The sequence below is a fragment of the Salmo salar genome, chromosome 02, assembly GCF_965601325.2.
Source record: "Salmo salar chromosome 02, fSalSal1, whole genome shotgun sequence".
In the NCBI taxonomy this organism is placed as follows: Eukaryota; Metazoa; Chordata; class Actinopteri; order Salmoniformes; family Salmonidae; genus Salmo; species Salmo salar.
The window spans coordinates 69,901,663-69,919,865 of record NC_138292.1 but is presented as its reverse complement, the minus strand read 5'-3'; positions in this window follow the sequence as shown (position 1 = coordinate 69,919,865).

The window sequence follows — 18,203 nt, the reverse complement described above, 5'->3', positions numbered from 1 at the left end:
GTGACCAACAGATGCATAACAGTTGCATAACAGCTGTTTCCTCCAACATCTTCAGAAGGTCCTTTTCTGTTGTTCTGGGATTGATTTGCACTTCTCGCACCAAATACGTTCATCTCTAGGAGACAGAACGCGTCTCCTTCCTGAGCGGTATGACGGTTGCATGGTCCCATGGTGTTTATACTTGCGTACTAGTGTTTGTACAGGTGAACGTGGTACCTTCAGATGTTTGGAAATTGCTCCCAAGGATGAACCAGACTTGTGGAGGTCTACAATGTTTTTCTGAGTTCTTGGCTGATTTCTTTAGATTTTCCCATGATGTCAAGCAAAGAGGCACTGAGTTTGAAGGTAGGCCTTGAAATACATCCACAGGTACACCTCCAATTGACACAAATTATGTCAATTAGCCTATCAGAAGCTTCTAAAGCCATGACATCATTTTCTGGAATTTTCCAAGCTGTGTAAAGGCACAGTCAACTCAGTGTATGTAAACTTCTGACTCACTGGAATTTAATTATAAGTGAAATAATCTGTCTGTAAACAATTGTTGAAAAAATTAATTGCGTCATGCACAAAGTAGATGTCTTAACCAACTTGCCAAAACTATAGTTTGTTAAGTACATTTTATGAACAGTACCAGTTAAAAGTTTGGACACACCTACTTATTCAAGGGTTTTTCTTTATAGATTCTTCAAAGTAGCCACCGTTTGCCTTGATAACAGCTTTGCACACTCTTGGTATTCTCTCAACCAGCTTCACCTAGAATAGTTTTCCAACAGTCTTGTAGGCGTTCCCACATATGCTGAGCACTTGTTGGCTACTTTCCCTTCACTCTGCAGTCCACCTCATCCCAAACCATCTCAATTGGGTTGAGGTCAGGCGATTGTGTAGGCCAGGTCATCTGATGCAGCACTCCATCACTGCTTCTTGGTCAAATAGCCCTTACAGAGCCTGGAGGTGTATTGGGTCATTGTCCTGTTGAAAAACAAATGATAGTCCCACTAAGCGCAAACCAGATGGGATGGCGTATCGCTGCAGAATGCTATGGTAGCCATGCTGGTTAAGTGTGCCTTGAATTCTAAATAAATCACAGACAGTGTCACCAGCAAAGCACCCCCACACCATCACACATCCTCCATGCTTCACGGTGGGAACCACACATGCGGAGATAATCCGTTCACCAAAATCTCAGATTTCAACCGGTCTAATGTCCATTGCTTGTGTTTCTTGGCCCAAGCAAGTCTCTTCTTCTTATTGGTGTCCTTTAGTAATGGTGTCTTTGCAGCAATTCGACCATGAAGGTCTGATTCACGCAATCTCCTCTGAACAGTTGATGTTGAGATGTTGCTTGAAGTCTGTGAAACATTTATTTGGGCTGCAATTTGTGAAGCTGGTTACTCTAATGAACTTATCCTCTGCAGCAGAGGTAACTCTTGGTCTTCCTTTCCTGTGGCGGTCATGAGAGCCAGTTTCATCATAACGCTTGATGGTTTTTGCGACTGCACTTGAAAAAACTTTCAAAGATCTTGACATTTTCCGTATTGACTGACCTTCATGTCTTAAATTAATGATGGACTGTCGTTTGTCTTTCCTTAGTTGAGCAGTTCTCGCCATAATATGGACTTGGTCTTTTACCGAGTAGAGCTATCTTCTGCATACCACCCTACCTTGTCACAACACAACTGATTGGCGCAAACGCATTAAGAAGGGAAGAAATTCCACAAATTAACTCTTAACAAGGCACACCTGTTCATTGAAATACATTCAAGGTGACTACCTCATGAAGCTGGTTCAGAGAATACCAAGGCTGCGGCCCAAACACTTAAAAGACACACCCTTCCCCACTTACCCTCACCTTATGCCCTTGGGGGAACCCCCGTCGCCATCTTGGGGGGTGATCCAAATGATTTGCCAAGCAAGGGAAGTTTGCAATGTAAGCCCCTCAGCCCTTATTTTTAGTCAGCATTACGAGTGTGCAATTATGTTCACTCCGGGGCCTGAAACTCCCCATAATTCAATTTGCGCCGATTGTACATCCACTAAGAAAAGTCTGTGAAAACTTAAAAACAACATCAATAGAGAAGTTAATATACAAGTATACAAGTGAAAAATAATGCAAATAGGTTAGAAATTGTGCTACTAATACACATGACGGCACAAACACGTGTCGTAAAAAAGTAAATATGTTTTTGTTTGGTTCTTTTGGAAATTGTAGAAATAAAACATTTGGAAAAAAGAAAGGAAAACGCCGCACACTGCTGCTCATGCTCCCAGGTGATATTTATTTACATTTCGACCCTTAGGTCTTCAACAGGCATCCATATCCCAGGTGGGCGTGGAAGGTCCTATATATAGGGGCAGTACTCTGTAACATCACTTCCTGAAACAGGAGTTAAAAAATGTATAACAGTTTCACAATATTAACATTCAATGTATCAAAATATATGATCATACACAGAGAATGTCATAAATATTTATAGTAATATACATACACATTCAAAATTCAATTAGGATTAAAAAAAACACAATTTAGAATTATTGAAACTATAAAAACGTTTTCAAGTCAAGCTCCTCTTTAAGGCCAAGAGGAGACCATGTGTTGAGCCTGTGGATCCAGAAAGATTCCCTTTGAAGAAGTTTCCTCTCAATGTCCCCTCCCCTGCAGGACATCTTCACCATTTCTATTCCAATGTATCTCAGAGAACTAAAAGGATGTCCAGCTTGTACAAAATGAGCAGCAACCGGATTTTTTGTCTCACCTGTCCGTATATTGCTGCGGTGCTCACTGATCCGTGTCTTAAGGCTTCTATGGGTTTTCCCTATGTAAGACAGACCACAAGGACATGTCAACATGTAAATAACATTGGTGGACATGAAGGTAATCAGGCCCTTGATCTTAAATCTTTGTCCTGTGCAGGGGTGTGTAAATGAGTTGCATTTGTACGTGAAGCTGCATTGAGCACATCGGCCACATTTGTAATTACTCTCCGGAACCTTGTCCAAATTTTTTTCCCTTTTCTCTGGTGGGTAATCAGATTTAACCACAGTATCTCTCATGTTTGGGGGTCTTTTAAAAACCATACGTGGAGGATATTTAAAAATGGGTTTCAATTGTGGGTCAGTATCAATAATGTACCAGTGCTTCCTTATATGTCCTTAAATGCCTTCCCCAATGGTGAGAATTGGGTAAAGCATGATGGGACATGTTCTGCTTTTTCTTTTTCTCTTGGTTTTAAGCTTTCCAACTGTGTTAGTCCTTCAAAACGATCATTGGCATGTTTTACCCAATTGTCTTTGTACCCCCCTTTCCTTAATCTTTGTGTGAGGTCCGTGGTCTGTCTCTGATAAGCAGCATCAGAGCTGCATATTCTTCTGATACGACTGAATTGGCTGATAGGTAGACTTTTAATAAGTGGACGTGGATGAAAGCTGTCACCTCTAAGGAGGGTATTCCTGTCCGTAGGTTTCCTATAGAGATCTGTAGGGATGTTTGTCCTTAATAACCATCACATCAAGAAAACTGATTTGTGATAGGTCATAGTTAAAACCTCTTGACGGTCGCCTAGGATAGGGGGCGCTACAGCGATTTTTGAAATAAATTCGTGCCCATTTTAAACGGCCTCCTACTCAAACTCAGAAGCTAGGATATGCATATAATTAATACTTGTGGATAGAAAACACCCTAAAGTTTCTAAAACTGTTTGAATGGTGTCTGAGTATAACAGAACTCATATGGCAGTCAAAACCCAGAGACAGATCGTAACAGGATGTGGAATTCTGAATTGCGGACTCAACTTCATCACTTTGCCTATAAATCACACTGTGAGATATGGTTCATTGAGCACTTCCTATTGCTTCCACTAGATGTCCCCAGTCTTACAAAGTGGTTTGATCCTTCTACTGTGAAAACTGACAGAATGAGAGTCTGTGGAACGTGGTCACATGGGGAGGGCCATCACCATTATGACGCCGGCGCCCCTGGCTACCCTCCCCTTTCGAAACGTTTTGAAAGACAATGCAATCGTCCCCCTTGAATGTTATTGGAGCTCTGGTTGAAAAAGGCCCTAAAGATTTATGTTGTACAACGTTTGACATGTTTGAACGAACTTAAATTTAAAAAATAATCCATTTTGGTAAGAGAGGAGTCCCGCGCACGACGGTACTTTTGGTGCAGCCTTCAGAACGCGCTAACAAGAAGACATAAAGGATTAACTTTTTCGAACGAAAATACATTTGTTGTGGACCTGGGATTCCTGGAAGTGCCTTCTGATGAAGATAATCAAAGGTAAGGGATTATTGACAATTGTATACAAGACTAGATTTGATATGCGATTGTTCCAAGATGGCGCTGACCTGTATTGCTAGCCTATTTTTCTGAGTATCGCATCCCCTTTTATCGCAAAGTGTGATTACCCAGTAAAGTTCTTTTTAAATCTGGCATTGCAGGTGCTTTCAAGAGATGCTAATCTATAAATCTTAGAATGACAGTATTACATTTTAAAAATGTTTTCGAATAGTAATTTAGTAAATTGTAGCGCTGTTTCACCGGATGCATTTGAGGGAAAATAGTCAACGTCACGCGCCGATGTAAAATGCTGTTTTTATATATAAATATGAACTTTATCGAACAAAAGAATGCATGTATTGTATAACATGATGTCCTAGGAGTGTCATCTGATGAAGATTGTCAAAGGTTAGTGCTGCATTTAGCTGTTTTTGGGTTATTTGTGATGCATGTGGTTGGTCGGAAAATGGCTATGTGGCTACTTTTACGATATACTCCTCTAACATAATCTAATGTTTTGCTTTTGCTGTAAAGCCTTTTTGAAATCGGACAACGTGGTTCGATTCAGGAGAGGTGTATCTATAAAACGATATAAAATAGTCCTATATTTGGAAGAATTTAAAAAAAATAAAAAATTGTTATGCAAATGGCGATAGGATTTTAAAACTGGATGTCAGCCCGTCCAGAGGTTAATGGTGAAGTGAAGGTGTTCATTCATAAAGTTAAGATAAGCATGGATTTCCAAAAGTTCTTCCTGGGTGCCTGTATAGATCAAGAAAATGTCATCCAAATATCTCCAAATTAGGAGAATATTGGAGAGAAAAGGGTTAAGGTCTGAATTCAGCACCACCTGTTTTTCAAACATTCCTAGATATAGGTTAGTATAATTAGGAGCCATAGTGCTCCCCATCGCTGTCCCTTTGGTCTGGAGGAAGAAGTCTCCTCTGAAGAGAAAATAGTTGGAGGGTAGTGCCAGTTCAGCCAAGTCCACAATACAATTGGTGCTGGGTAGAGCATTAGGAGGACGTTTATTGAGGTAGAACATGAGGGCCTCTAGACTGCCCTGATGGGGGATGTTAGTATATAGACTGGTAACATCAAAAGTACACAGAATAGAATTTTCAGGTATATGGACAACAGATTTGTAAAAATTGATCAAATCAATAGAGTCTCTAGTATACGTGGGGAGGGAGATCACCCAGGGTCTCACAAAATGGTCTACAAAGGTAGAGATATTCTCTGTCAGAGATCCATTACTACTCACAATGGGCCTGCCTGGTATAGGTGGTGTCATGCTCTTGTGAATTTTGGGTAGAGTGTATATTACAGGTGTGGTTGGGCAGTCAACTTTCATATGCTCATATTCTGTCTTTGTAATTTCCACTTCATTCAACAATTTTTACAATTTATCATGGATCAGAGACTTGAATTGATTAGTAGGGTCCTTTGGGAGTCTTTTGTAAAATTCATCATCACTAAGTTGTCTCAGAATGTCCTTTTCATAGTCTACTGCATTTAGTATCACTATTGCACCTCATTTGTACATGTAGGTAGGGGTGAAGTGACTATGCATAGATAATAAACAGCGAGTACAAAACAAATGGAGGGGAGAGGGTTGTCAATGTAAATAGTCCAGTGGGCATTTGATTAATTGTTCAGCAGTCTTATGGCTTGGAGCCTTTTGGTCCTTAACACCATCTCCGGTAGCGCTCTGGTACTGCTTGCCGTGCGGTAGCAGAGAAAACAGTCTATGACTTGGGTGACTGTAGTCTCTGACAATTTTATGGGCTTTTCTCTGACACCGCCTATTATATAGGTCCTGGATGGCATGAAGCTTGGCCCCAGTGATATACTGGGCCGTACGCATTACCCTCTGTATGGTCAGATGCCGAGCAGTTGCCATACCAGGCGGTGGTGCAACCGGTCAGGATGCTCTCGATGGTGCAGCTGTATAACTTTTTGAGGATCTGGGGACCCATGCCAAATCTTTTAAGTCTCCTGAGGGGGAAAAGGTTTTGTTGTGCCCTCTTCATGACTGTCTTAGTGTGTTTGGACCATGATAGTTCGTTGGTGATGTGGACACCAAGGAACTTGAAACTCTCGACCCGCTCCACTACAGCCCCGTCGATGTTAATGGGGGCCTGTTCGGCCCACCTTTTCCTGTAGTCCACGATCAGTTCCTTTGTCTTGCTCACACTGAGGGAGAGGTTGTTGTCCTGGCACCACACTGCCAGTTCTCTGACCTCCACCCTATAGGCTGTTTCGTCATTGTCGGTGATCAGACTATTTGTGTCATCAGCAAACTTAACCTTGGGATAGGGGGCAGTATCGGGAAGTTTGGATGAATGAGGTGCCCAATGTAAACTGCCTGTTACTCAGGCACAGAAGCTAGGATATGCATATGCATGGATAGAAAACACTCTAAAGTTTCCAAAACTGTTAAAATAATGTCTGTGAGTATAACAGAATTGATATGGCAGGTGAAAACCTGAGAAAAATCCATCCAGGAAGTGGGATTTTTTGATGTGAGTGGTTTTTCATTGAAAGCCTATTGATTATCTAATGGGTTAGGGCCCAAATTGCAGTTCCTATGGCTTCCACTAGATGTCACCAGTCTTTAGACATTGTTTCAGGCTTGTTTTCTGAAAAATGAAGAAGAATGAGACCTTTCTGTCAGGGGACTGGGGAATCATGCAGTACTGGTTTGTGCACGTGACTGTGTGTGCGCCCTTCGTTGTTTTTCCTTTCTATTGAATACGCTATTGTCCAGTTGAAATATTATCGATTATTTAGACAATTGACAACCTGTGGATTAATTATAAACATCATTTGACATGTTTCGACAAACTTTACCGGTACTATTATGATCTATTCGTCTGCATGTTTTGACCACCTTTGAGCCAGTGGATTACTGAATAAAACGCGCCAACAAAACAGAGTTTTTGGTATATGAAAAGGGACTTTATTGAACAAAATGACCATTTGTTATGTTGCTGGGACCCTTGTGATTGCAACCAGATGAAGATCTTCATAGGTAAGTGATTCATTTATCGCTATTTCTGACTTTCGTGACTCCTCTACTTGGTTGGAAAATGTTTGTATGCTTTTGTAAGCGGGGCGCTGTCTTCAGATAATCGCATGGTATGCTTTCGCCGTAAAGCCTTTTTGAAATCTGACAAAGCGGCTGGATTAAGAAGAAGTTAATCTTTATGTCGATATATAACACTTGTATTTTTATGAATGTTTGTTATGACTATTTCTGTCATTTGAATTTGGCGCTCTGCAATTTCACCGGATGTTGTCGAGGTGGGTCGCTAGCGGCACGCCTAGCCTAGAGAGGTTTTAACCACACACAGCAATGGTGTTGGTCAGGTGGCCTACTCCCTTCTCATGGTCTCCTGAGGGTTGGAAAACAAAATAGATTAGTTGAAAGGCACACTTCAGGTCAGGATTTGATAAACCCTAAACTAATATAGAAAATAATGTTTTCAAGAATGAACTTCTCTACATTTTCAAACATGCAACAGCTCCCTTACAGCTCTGTCCCCTGAAGGAATATAATCATTCTCTATTGTACGTCTTCTGACGATTATTACGTTACATTTAGAAAGGTCAAATGTGAGTGTGTGTGTGTCTTCCTGCCTGTCAGTCAGTCAGTTGCTATTCAAACTACAGTCTACCTCAATCAGTAGTGCGTTGCATGGCGATGAACTTGGCTGAATTCTTCCTGGCCTAAGCGATGGTCAGAAGTCTGCACTGAGGGGTGAAGGACAGCAGCAGGAACTGATAGGTGCTCACCTCTCCTGTAATATATTGAGGAGGGACCACAATAGAAGTGTTTAATGCAGAATAAAGCATCTCTCATGATGATTGGATGTCAAATAAATCCTTGCCAATAGTTGAGAAGAGATGCTGTTGCTAGGCTAGTCCCAGATCTGCAAGTCCACTCACCCACATCTACGAATCATAGATCAGGGGGTCAATCTGAAATTATAGAAAGGATTATCGGAGAGAGAGAATTCACCATCAGAGTAGGAGTGCTGATCTGGGATCATATTGACTCTGTCCATATAATACTAGTATTCATTATGATCTGACCTTTGGTAAATTCTTAGTCTGGATTGTTGTCTTGGGTCAAAATGGACCCTGTACATTTATGAAATCTGATTATTAAAGGAGGGGTCACCTGCTACCACCGTAGTAGTACCTAATACATATAGAATACTTGTATCAGATGTTATAGATGCATTTGAAATGATGAGTTTGGTAGCCTAGTGGTTAGAGTATTGGGCCAGTAAACAAAAGATTGATGGATTGAATCCCCGAGCTGACAAGGTAAAAATATTTTGTTCTGCCCTGGAGCAAAGCAGTTAACCCACTGTTCCCCGGGTGCCGAATATGTTGATTAAGGCAGCCCCCCGCACCTCTCTGATTCAGAGGTGTTGGGAAATACCTAGTCAGTTGTACAACTGAATGCCTTCAACTGAAATGTGTCTTCCACACTTAACCCAACCCCTCTGAATCAGAGAGGTGCAGGGGGCTGCCGTAATCAACATCCACGTCTTCAGCTCTCAGGGTATAGTGGGTTAACTTCTTTGCTCCGTGGCAGAACGACAGATTTTTATGTTGCCAGCTCGGGGATTCAATCCAGTTACCTTTCAGTTACTGGCCCAATGCTCTAACCATTAGGCTACGTGCCGCCAATGTAGGAGCTCCCTAGGTGAACCCTCCTTACCTTTACTCGACTCAGGTTTAGATATGCTGTCCATGTATCTCCTTTCTTGCCACGACTGAAAAAATATAAAGACATCTAAATACATGTACAGTTGAAGTCAGAAGTTTACATACACTTAGGTTGGAGTCATTAAAACTCGCTTTTCAACCATTCCAAATTTCTTGTTAACCTGTTGGGGCTAGGGGGCAGTATTTTCACGGCTGGATAAAAAAACGTACCCGATTTAATCTGGTTACTAATCCTACCCAGTAACTAGAATATGCATATACTTATTATATATGGATAGAAAACACCCTAAAGTTTCTAAAACTGTTTGAATGGTGTCTGTGAGTATAACAGAACTCATTTGGCAGGCAAAACCCTGAGACATTTTCTGACAGGAAGTGGATACCTGATGTGTTGAATTACCTTTAAGCCTATGCCATTGAAACACACAGGGGTTGATTAAGGTGTATTCAAAGTACTTGTTTTGCTCTTTATCTAATATACTAAGAATATACTGAAGTACAAAAAATGTGTGCCAATGTGTGCCAAAATAGATCATTTAAATGTATTTAATATACATAATGCAAATAAAATACATGTAATTTATTTCTTTAAAATTGCTCCAATTTAGATCATTTTAAATATACTTAGGTATATTTGTCACAGACATACTTAAATGTAATAAAATATATTAATTTAAGTATATTTAAATATATTTGTTCTGCTTGGGACAGCTATGAATATGAACAAGGAAATGAACAATGCACACCAGGAAAAACCTTCGGAAGCTACTTATTGTGAATTGTTATATAGCAATTTGTAAATGTCTATACATTGGATAGCAAAGGATAGGAGAAATATGATTACTGAAAAGTTATGAATGAGACCATACCTACCACAGACCAGAGAAAGACCACCAACACACTTCGTGCTGTTCTCAAGGCGGTTGTTGCATCTCCCACCCTACAGCCTTAGCAACATGAAGGTAGTCAACTATAGCTGGTGAATTACTACACCTTATACATCAAATGAGGTAAGATCTGTCCATAGCACTGTATACACATAATTATTCATTTATTGCTTCAAATCCATTTAATTCTTACAATCCTGACTGTAGCATTGAGATCAATTATTAACAGAATATACACAGTGTACAAAACATTAGGAACACCTTCCTAATATTGAGTTGCACCACCTTTTGCCCTCAGAACAGCCTCAATTTGTCGGGGCATGGACTCTACAAGGTGTTCGAACGCGTTCCACAGGGATGCTGGCCCATGTTGACGCCAATGCTTCCCAGAGTTGTGTCAAGTTTGCTGGATGTCCTTTGGATGGTGGACCATTCTTGATACACACAGGAAACTGTTGAGCATGAAAAACCCAGCAGCATTGCAGTTCTTGACACAAACCGGTGAGCCTGGCACCTACTACCATACCCCCTCTGAATGGCAAACACACACAATCCATGTCTCAATTATTTCAAGACTTAAAAATCCTTCTCTAACCCGTCTCCTCCCCTTCATCTACACTTATTGAAGTGGATTTCACAAGTGACACCTGGATTCACCTGGTCAGTCTATGTCATGGAAACAGCAGGTGCTCCTAATGTTTTGTACACTCAGTGTATTGTTCATCACTAAAAACATACTATCAAACACTATATTATAAGATATCATCAAGTGTACTTACAGAGTGAAGTGGAGAGGTTTTGTAAGACAACTTACTGGCAGTATGGAAACAGGAACTAAGTATGTGGTATACATATTAAATGTAGTCAGGGCTTATGTCATTTCCTTCCTCATTAAGACATGGTACTAGAAGGTTCCAGGCCGAATACATTGCAGATGTTGCATTGTAACTAATGGTTACGCAACACATTATCGAGTTTCCAGATGGGCATCAGATTGCTCTATCATATATTTTTTTATAATAGTAATTTGACAATTTAAAATACATAAAGAAGACACACCAGGCAACCAATACATTGACGAAGATTATACTCACAAAAAGTCAAAGACTTGTTTCCATTGTGGTCCACTATTCTAAGAGTGTAGCCAAAATTGCTCAATTAACTCAGGAACCACACCTGGGTGGAAGCACCTGCCTTCAATATACTTTGTATCCCTTATTTACTGAAGTGTTTCCTTTATTTTGGCAGTTACCTGTACACTGGCAATGTGAAGCATTAGACAGGCCAGATCTGGTCCAAATGGGAGATCTACACTGGGAGACATTGCTTATGGGCCAACTATGGTGAATTTTTAAAATATTTTTATTTAACCTTTATTTAACTAGGCAAGTAAGTTAAGAGCAAATTCTTATTTACAATGACAGCTTACACCGGCCAAACACGGACGACGCTGGGCCAATTGTGCGCCGCCCTATGGGACTCAAAATTATGGCCGGTTGTGATACAGCCTGCATTCGAACCAGGCTGTCTGTAGTGACGCCTCAAGCACTGAGATGCTGTGCCACTCGGGAGCCCAAAATGAAGTATAAATAAATAAACAAACACATTCTCAGAAATCACAAATGATTATTAATGATAATAATAATACATATGAATAGTATGTATTGGCAATACAGCAGTATACATGTCCACACACAATACATTTACCCTGTGATATATCTAAATGTGTGTATTGCGGCCTACCTAATTTAAGACATGCCAGGAGTGTGCAGGCTGAATCTAATGTGTACTGCAGGGCTGGAACTAAAGCCTGCACAGCAGTAGCTCTCCTGGACAGGAGTTGGTAGTTGGTAGATGGTCACCCCACTGTCCCCTGTCCTTCTTTCCCCCAGAGGAGGCTTGTGGGCAGAGATATAGGAGGACAGGCTCATTGTAATGGTTTTCTGTCATAAAGAGCACATGTTCAACTTAGGAAAACATGTTTATTATCTCAAGACATTGAATTAAAATGTTACTATACTATGTGCCAAATAAAGTAACAGGGTTGACAGTAACAGGGGACTACTGAAAACAACAAAACAAAGGTTACGTATGTTACCATGGTTATGTGAGCTATATGGATATGTCCAATATATTGGTATCACTCTGCGGCGGAGGGATACATCCAAGGTGAGGACTTACAGATTAACTCCCGTGTACACCTGTGTCATGGCTGGGGTCCGCCCCCAAATATAAAACCCATGGCCGCGACACACGTTCTCTACATCATTTTTGAGGTGCCTCTAGCACCGTAGAGGATTGGAGTGATCCATAAAGCTCACATAACCGTGGTTACATACGTAACCTTCGTTATGTTTCACTATATTGGATCACTCCAATATATTGGTATACCCGTACCAGATTTAGTCGGTGCTTGAGGGACCCGGCCAGCAAGCGGCGAAGTCCCAGCGCGGGACCGAGACTCAGGGGCCGTCAATGTGGAAGGTGGGTCCCGGCACAGTCCCCGGAAGGGGAGGTGATGCCCAGGATCACTGAAGCAACTGCAGAGGAAGGTGCCACATTTACCCAATAGTACCTAGCAAAGGTGCAAGAGGAAGCCCAGCTGGCAGCAGCAACGATATCAGCGAGGGGCACTCCTCTCAGTAGAGCCCAGGATACAGCCACACCTCTTGTTGACTGTGCCACCACAGATCCCAGCACTGGCCTGCCAGCCAGGAAGTATGCTGTCGTAATTGTGTCCATGATCCAGTGAGAGAGCCTCTGCTTTGATAACCCAGCCCCCAGGACTGTCTCACCATAGCAGAGAGCTGGTCTGTTGTTCTCACTGCCCGTGTCCACTCCACATAGGCAGCCAGTGCCCGTGTAGGGCACAGCATGCAGGAGGGAGGGCCAGACTCTTCCGCCACTCCCGGGGGGTTGTAAGCAGACAGGATAAAAGGGATGTTCACATGCCTGTCTGACAGAACTTTCGGAAGGAATGAAGAGTTGGGGCGAAGAGATATTCTCCTCCCACCGGGGTCCATCCGGTAGCACTCAGAACTTACTGAAAGAGCATGGAGCTCACCCACCCTCATCATGGAGCTCACCCACCCCCTTCATAGAAGTAATTTGTACCACAAAATCCACCTTCGTAGAGAGGTGTTTCAGGGAGGCAGACTCCAACGGTTCGAAAGGCGGCTTTGCCAAAGCTGCCAAGACCACATCCAAATCCCAGCTCGCCATTGAGAGCGTCCTAGCTGGGCGCAGGCGACGAACCCCCTTCATAAACCTGGAGACCAAGGGATGGCACCCCACTGGCCTGTCCATCCACCCCACATGGCAGGCAGATATAGCGGCCAAATACCCTCTCAGTGTAGAGGCTGCAAAGCCCTCATCCAAGTGAGACTGCAGGTATTTACATTTACATTTACATTTAAGTCATTTAGCAGACGCTCTTATCCAGAGCGACTTACAAATTGGTGCATTCACCTTATGATATCCAGTGGAACAACCACTTTACAATAGTGCATCTAAATCTTTTAAGGGGGGGGGGGGGGGTTTAGAAGGATTACTTTATCCTATCCTAGGTATTCCTTAAAGAGGTGGGGTTTCAGGTGTATCCGGAAGGTGGTGATTGACTCCGCTGTCCTGGCGTCGTGAGGGAGCTTGTTCCACCATTGGGGTGCCAGAGCAGCGAACAGTTTTGACTGGGCTGAGCGGGAACTGTGCTTCCTCAGAGGTAGGGGGGCCAGCAGGCCAGAGGTGGATGAACGCAGAGGTGCCGTTCCCTTCACAGCTCCGTAGGCAATCACCATGGTCTTGTAGCGGATGCGAGCTTCAACTGGAATCCAGTGGAGAGAGCCGAGGAGCGGGGTGACGTGAGAGAACTTGGGAAGGTTGAACACCAGACGGGCTGCGGCGTTCTGGATGAGTTGTAGGGGTTTAATGGCACAGGCAGGGAGCCCAGCCAACAGCGAGTTGCAGTAATCCAGACGGGAGATGACAAGTGCCTGGATTAGGACCTGCGCCGCTTCCTGTGTGAGGCAGGGTCGTACTCTGCGAATGTTGTAGAGCATGAACCTACAGGATCGGATCACCGCCTTGATGTTAGTGGAGAACGACAGGGTGTTGTCCAGGATCACGCCAAGGTTCTTAGCACTCTGGGAGGAGGACACAAGGGAGTTGTCAACCGTGATGGCGAGATCATGGAACGGGCAGTCCTTCCCCGGGAGGAAGAGCAGCTCCGTCTTGCCGAGGTTCAGCTTGAGGTGGTGATCCGTCATCCACACTGATATGTCTGACAGACATGCAGAGATGCGATTCGCCGCCTGGTTATCAGAAGGTATTGGAGGACATACTGCACCCCGCATGACCTCAGTAGCATAGCCACGTTGGTAAAGCGGCCAAGAGAGCAGAGGGAGCCATATGTGGCTTTCAAGTCTGCATCAAAGACCCTGGGGGGTCCCGGCTTCAGTCGCGGGTTCCGCTCTATAATCTCCTGGTCCGGGAGGACCATGGCAGCTATCATGGTGTGGTACTCCCGGAGGCCGAGTGACACTACGCCCGCAACATAACTCCATGGTCCAGTCTCTGTTGTGAGTCAGAGAGCCTCCTGGCAGAGGCCCAGCTCTCCTGCAACGCCTCGCGGAACTCAGCAGAGATGGGGACAGATGGAAAGTCATCACTGTCCACCAGTTTGATGTCCAGTGCAGTGGCTACCTGAGTGAGTAGGCTCTGTGATGAAGCCCTGCTGAAGGCTTCTGATGGCCTGTCAGCCTGGTAGCCCTTCCCACAGGGGTGAGCAGTGCCAGCATCGTCCTCCAGGAACAGCCTATCACTGGCCAAAAGGGAAAAGCTGCCGTCGCCATCGACGCTATCAACCTCCTGACGCCCTCTGATCAAGGTGGCCCCAGCGGTCCCGACTCCTGCCCCCGTCCAGGCCTGGCAACAGATGGGCTCTGCCTGTGGTGGCTCCGGCCACGCTTCCTGGGAGGGGTACTGGACCCAGTAGAAAGACGAACAGCTCGCCCCCGCACCACTCCTGAGGGAAGGAGCTCGTCCCCAGCCTGAGCCCGAGCCTGGCCGACCCACTCGTGCATGGCCTCCAATCGCACCAGGCGCAGGCATTCTGAGAACACCACACAAAACAGGCATCCAGTAGGGCGCTCCACCGCCCTCTCCGCGTGGCTCAAACCCAGGTAGTGCATACACGAGGTATGCGGATGCCCAGGGGGGATGCCACCATCACACCTGTCACAAAGGGAAGCCGTATGCTCAGCCAAGCCAGCAAGGCCATGGAGCAGAGGTCCGATGCCCTGGAGAGCTATGTCGTGATCCGCATGGAGGAATCTGATGAGGGATAAATTACCCAGTACCTCTGCAAAGAAACAGGGAAGACCCATGTGGGAAAAACAGGCAGACAAAAAAACAGCAACCAAGTAATGGATTTGATTTATTTGTTTTTTTGTTTTAGGCCAACTGCAATATTACCTAGCCGGTTTAATATCCAAGCAGTAAAAACAGCACCATATGGAGTAACTTCGTTAAGGAACTCCAAAGTTAATGTCTCAGCGTAGTGGAAAGCTCACCATGATACTCTTACACTCTGCAGGGGAAAGAACAAGAAAGAAACCCAGCAGGGTAATTAGCAGAGAACCTGGCGCGGGGAGCAGCATGTTAAATCAATTCACAACACACACATAGTACAAGCCAGTGGGCAAGTTGTGTAAGGTAAATACAGTTTGTGTCAGCAAGAGCCACCATACTAATGGATGCACACTGAGTCGTAGTGTAACACTAACGAAACAAGTACGACAAACCAGGGGCAGAAGATACAGATCAACCACGCACAGCGAGTGGAGCAATCAAGAGGAGAGGTGCTCCAGGCTGCAAACAGCCAGTGAGTTTACTTCCACGCAAGATATTACGCTTACCAGTGACTTACCAAGCGAACTTCAGAAAGTTTGTACCTCAAACCATACGGACGTCCGCCGAGAAAATGAAAGACCCCATGGCCGTGTATCAATTAAAATGAACCATAAAACTGCTTATGACAGGGGAATGGAAGGTCGCTTTGTGAAACAAGTAGTGGCAATTGAATGCAATCTTCACAAAAAAATGTCATTGTTAAACATTTCTAGCATGTCTATGTATGGGGAGAGGGTTGACTTGCTCAGTTTTGCACCACAAAAAGCAGTAACTTGATAAAAAGAGTAGAACCAGCTCACCTGCTTTTACTCTGATTTGACTATTAGACGTTCAATGTTTCTTTTGAAAACATATTTTTTAAGGAATATTTTCACCATATTAAAATGAGAGTTCAGTGCATGTAACAAGGTTGATCTTAAAATGAGGGTCACTAATCACATTGATAATAATCTTCAGAAAGGACTTTGTCAAAGCAACAAAATATCTAGTTCTCCTACAATGAGTGTGATTACATGCACACTCATCATTTGACATTAAACTAGCTATGGCAGTAGGCCGAGTATGGCATTCGTCACGTAAACACCTTACTCTGCTTATCTTAATTGGCTTAAGTTGACAATCAAAGTGACGCTGTTAAAAACACCTGGTGTTCTGAGCAATTTTTCAATATATTAGGACACATAAAGGCCTTCATCAGATTCATAGAGGCATATTTAATCTGCATATGTTCTAGCACAAGCATCGCAAGCTTCCTTCTTTTGCTCGAGTGCAGGGAGTTCAGGGAAACTGAAAGTATGCATCTTAGAAATAGTTTTCACATACAAACTTAATATGTCCAAAATCGGAATCAAATATGCTCATCACAAATAACATGGATGCTGTGGTAGTACGTTTATTTTGATAGGCAGTTTTCTGTATTTATCAAGGTCCCATCAGTTAACCTGCTATTCATTATCTTTGTTTCACAGGGGACAGCCCTAACCGTTGCTCTCTCAGTGGGAGGGGCTTATCATAAGGGGAGCCTCAACAACAACATGATGCTGACAAGACGTCTCTCCAGAAGAGTCTCTCCAGATCAGAACGTCTCAATAAACACCAGCAGAGACTTGTAGGGAAGAAACCTCACCACCGCTGCTCTGACTGTGGGAAGAGTTTTACTAAACAGAGAAATTGGTCATTCACCAGCGGATTCATGCTGGAGGAAGCCTTATAGCTGTGATAAGTGTGGGAAGAGTTTTGCCTGAGATTTCACCGTGACCAAACACCGACTTATACACACAGGGGAGAAGCCTTATAGTTGTGATCAGTGTGGGAAGAGCTTTAATCAATCAGCAGCCCTGAGCAGACACCAATGCATACACACTGGAGAGAGACAGGAGTAAGGTGTATGTGGAAAGAGCTTTGCTCAATCAGGGTCACTGAAAAAACACCAGAAAGCACAAACATGTTTTCTTTCTTCTCCCTCCTCTCAGTCACCGGTTCAAGATGTCTAAATAAAGTTTGAACAGAAAACATGTTGTAAAGAGTCAGCTCTGGAACCATATGTATCAAGCTTCTTGGAGTAGGAGTGCTGTGGGTTGGCGGTGGGGGTGTTCAGAGCTGTATCTTATTTCAGTAACTCCTATTATCCATTAATTAATTGTATAATGTAGAATAATGTTTCAACAATACAAGGTGTGTATTCATGTATTCAATAGATCAATAAATTAAATCCATTATCTGCTCAACAACGTCTGCTTATCACATTCATTATGTTTTTTAAATCTAATAATACATTTTTAAAAGGACCTTAGTCCTCTTGTATAATTCGTTTGGTCCTAAAAGATGTTCACATATTTATTTTTAAACCCTTCACCAGGTTTTAGTGTAGCTGATGGGACATACGGAAGTACAGAAGACATAGGACTATTAGTGTCGTCAAATTATGTTGTTGAATTTATTTTAAAGGATTTTATTTGTGATATCTTTGAACTTTCCTTATTGTGTATTAAGTGTGCTCCAGAAAGATGTTCACACATTTTATTGTGAATTGAATGATGTGTTGGTTGTTAGGAAGAGGCATCATGAGGGCAGGAAGCCAGCTCTGCCCATCAGTACTTATAGGTCATGTCAACCGCAGACCTCACACTCTTCTGTTCTCTCACGGCCAGTAAGGTCTCCTACCAAACTCCTCTCTCTTCACACTGGAAATACACTTGACAATATCTTATACCTTACCATTCTACTTTTTATTGGTGATGTGTTATGTGGAACGAATGTTTGCATGTAAATGTCATTGTAAAACATACATACGAATGTGGTTTCATGTTTTCTTGTTTTGTTTGACGTTGCTGATTGCATATACATTTTTTTTTTTAAATATGTATTTTTTAAACGTTTAGTTG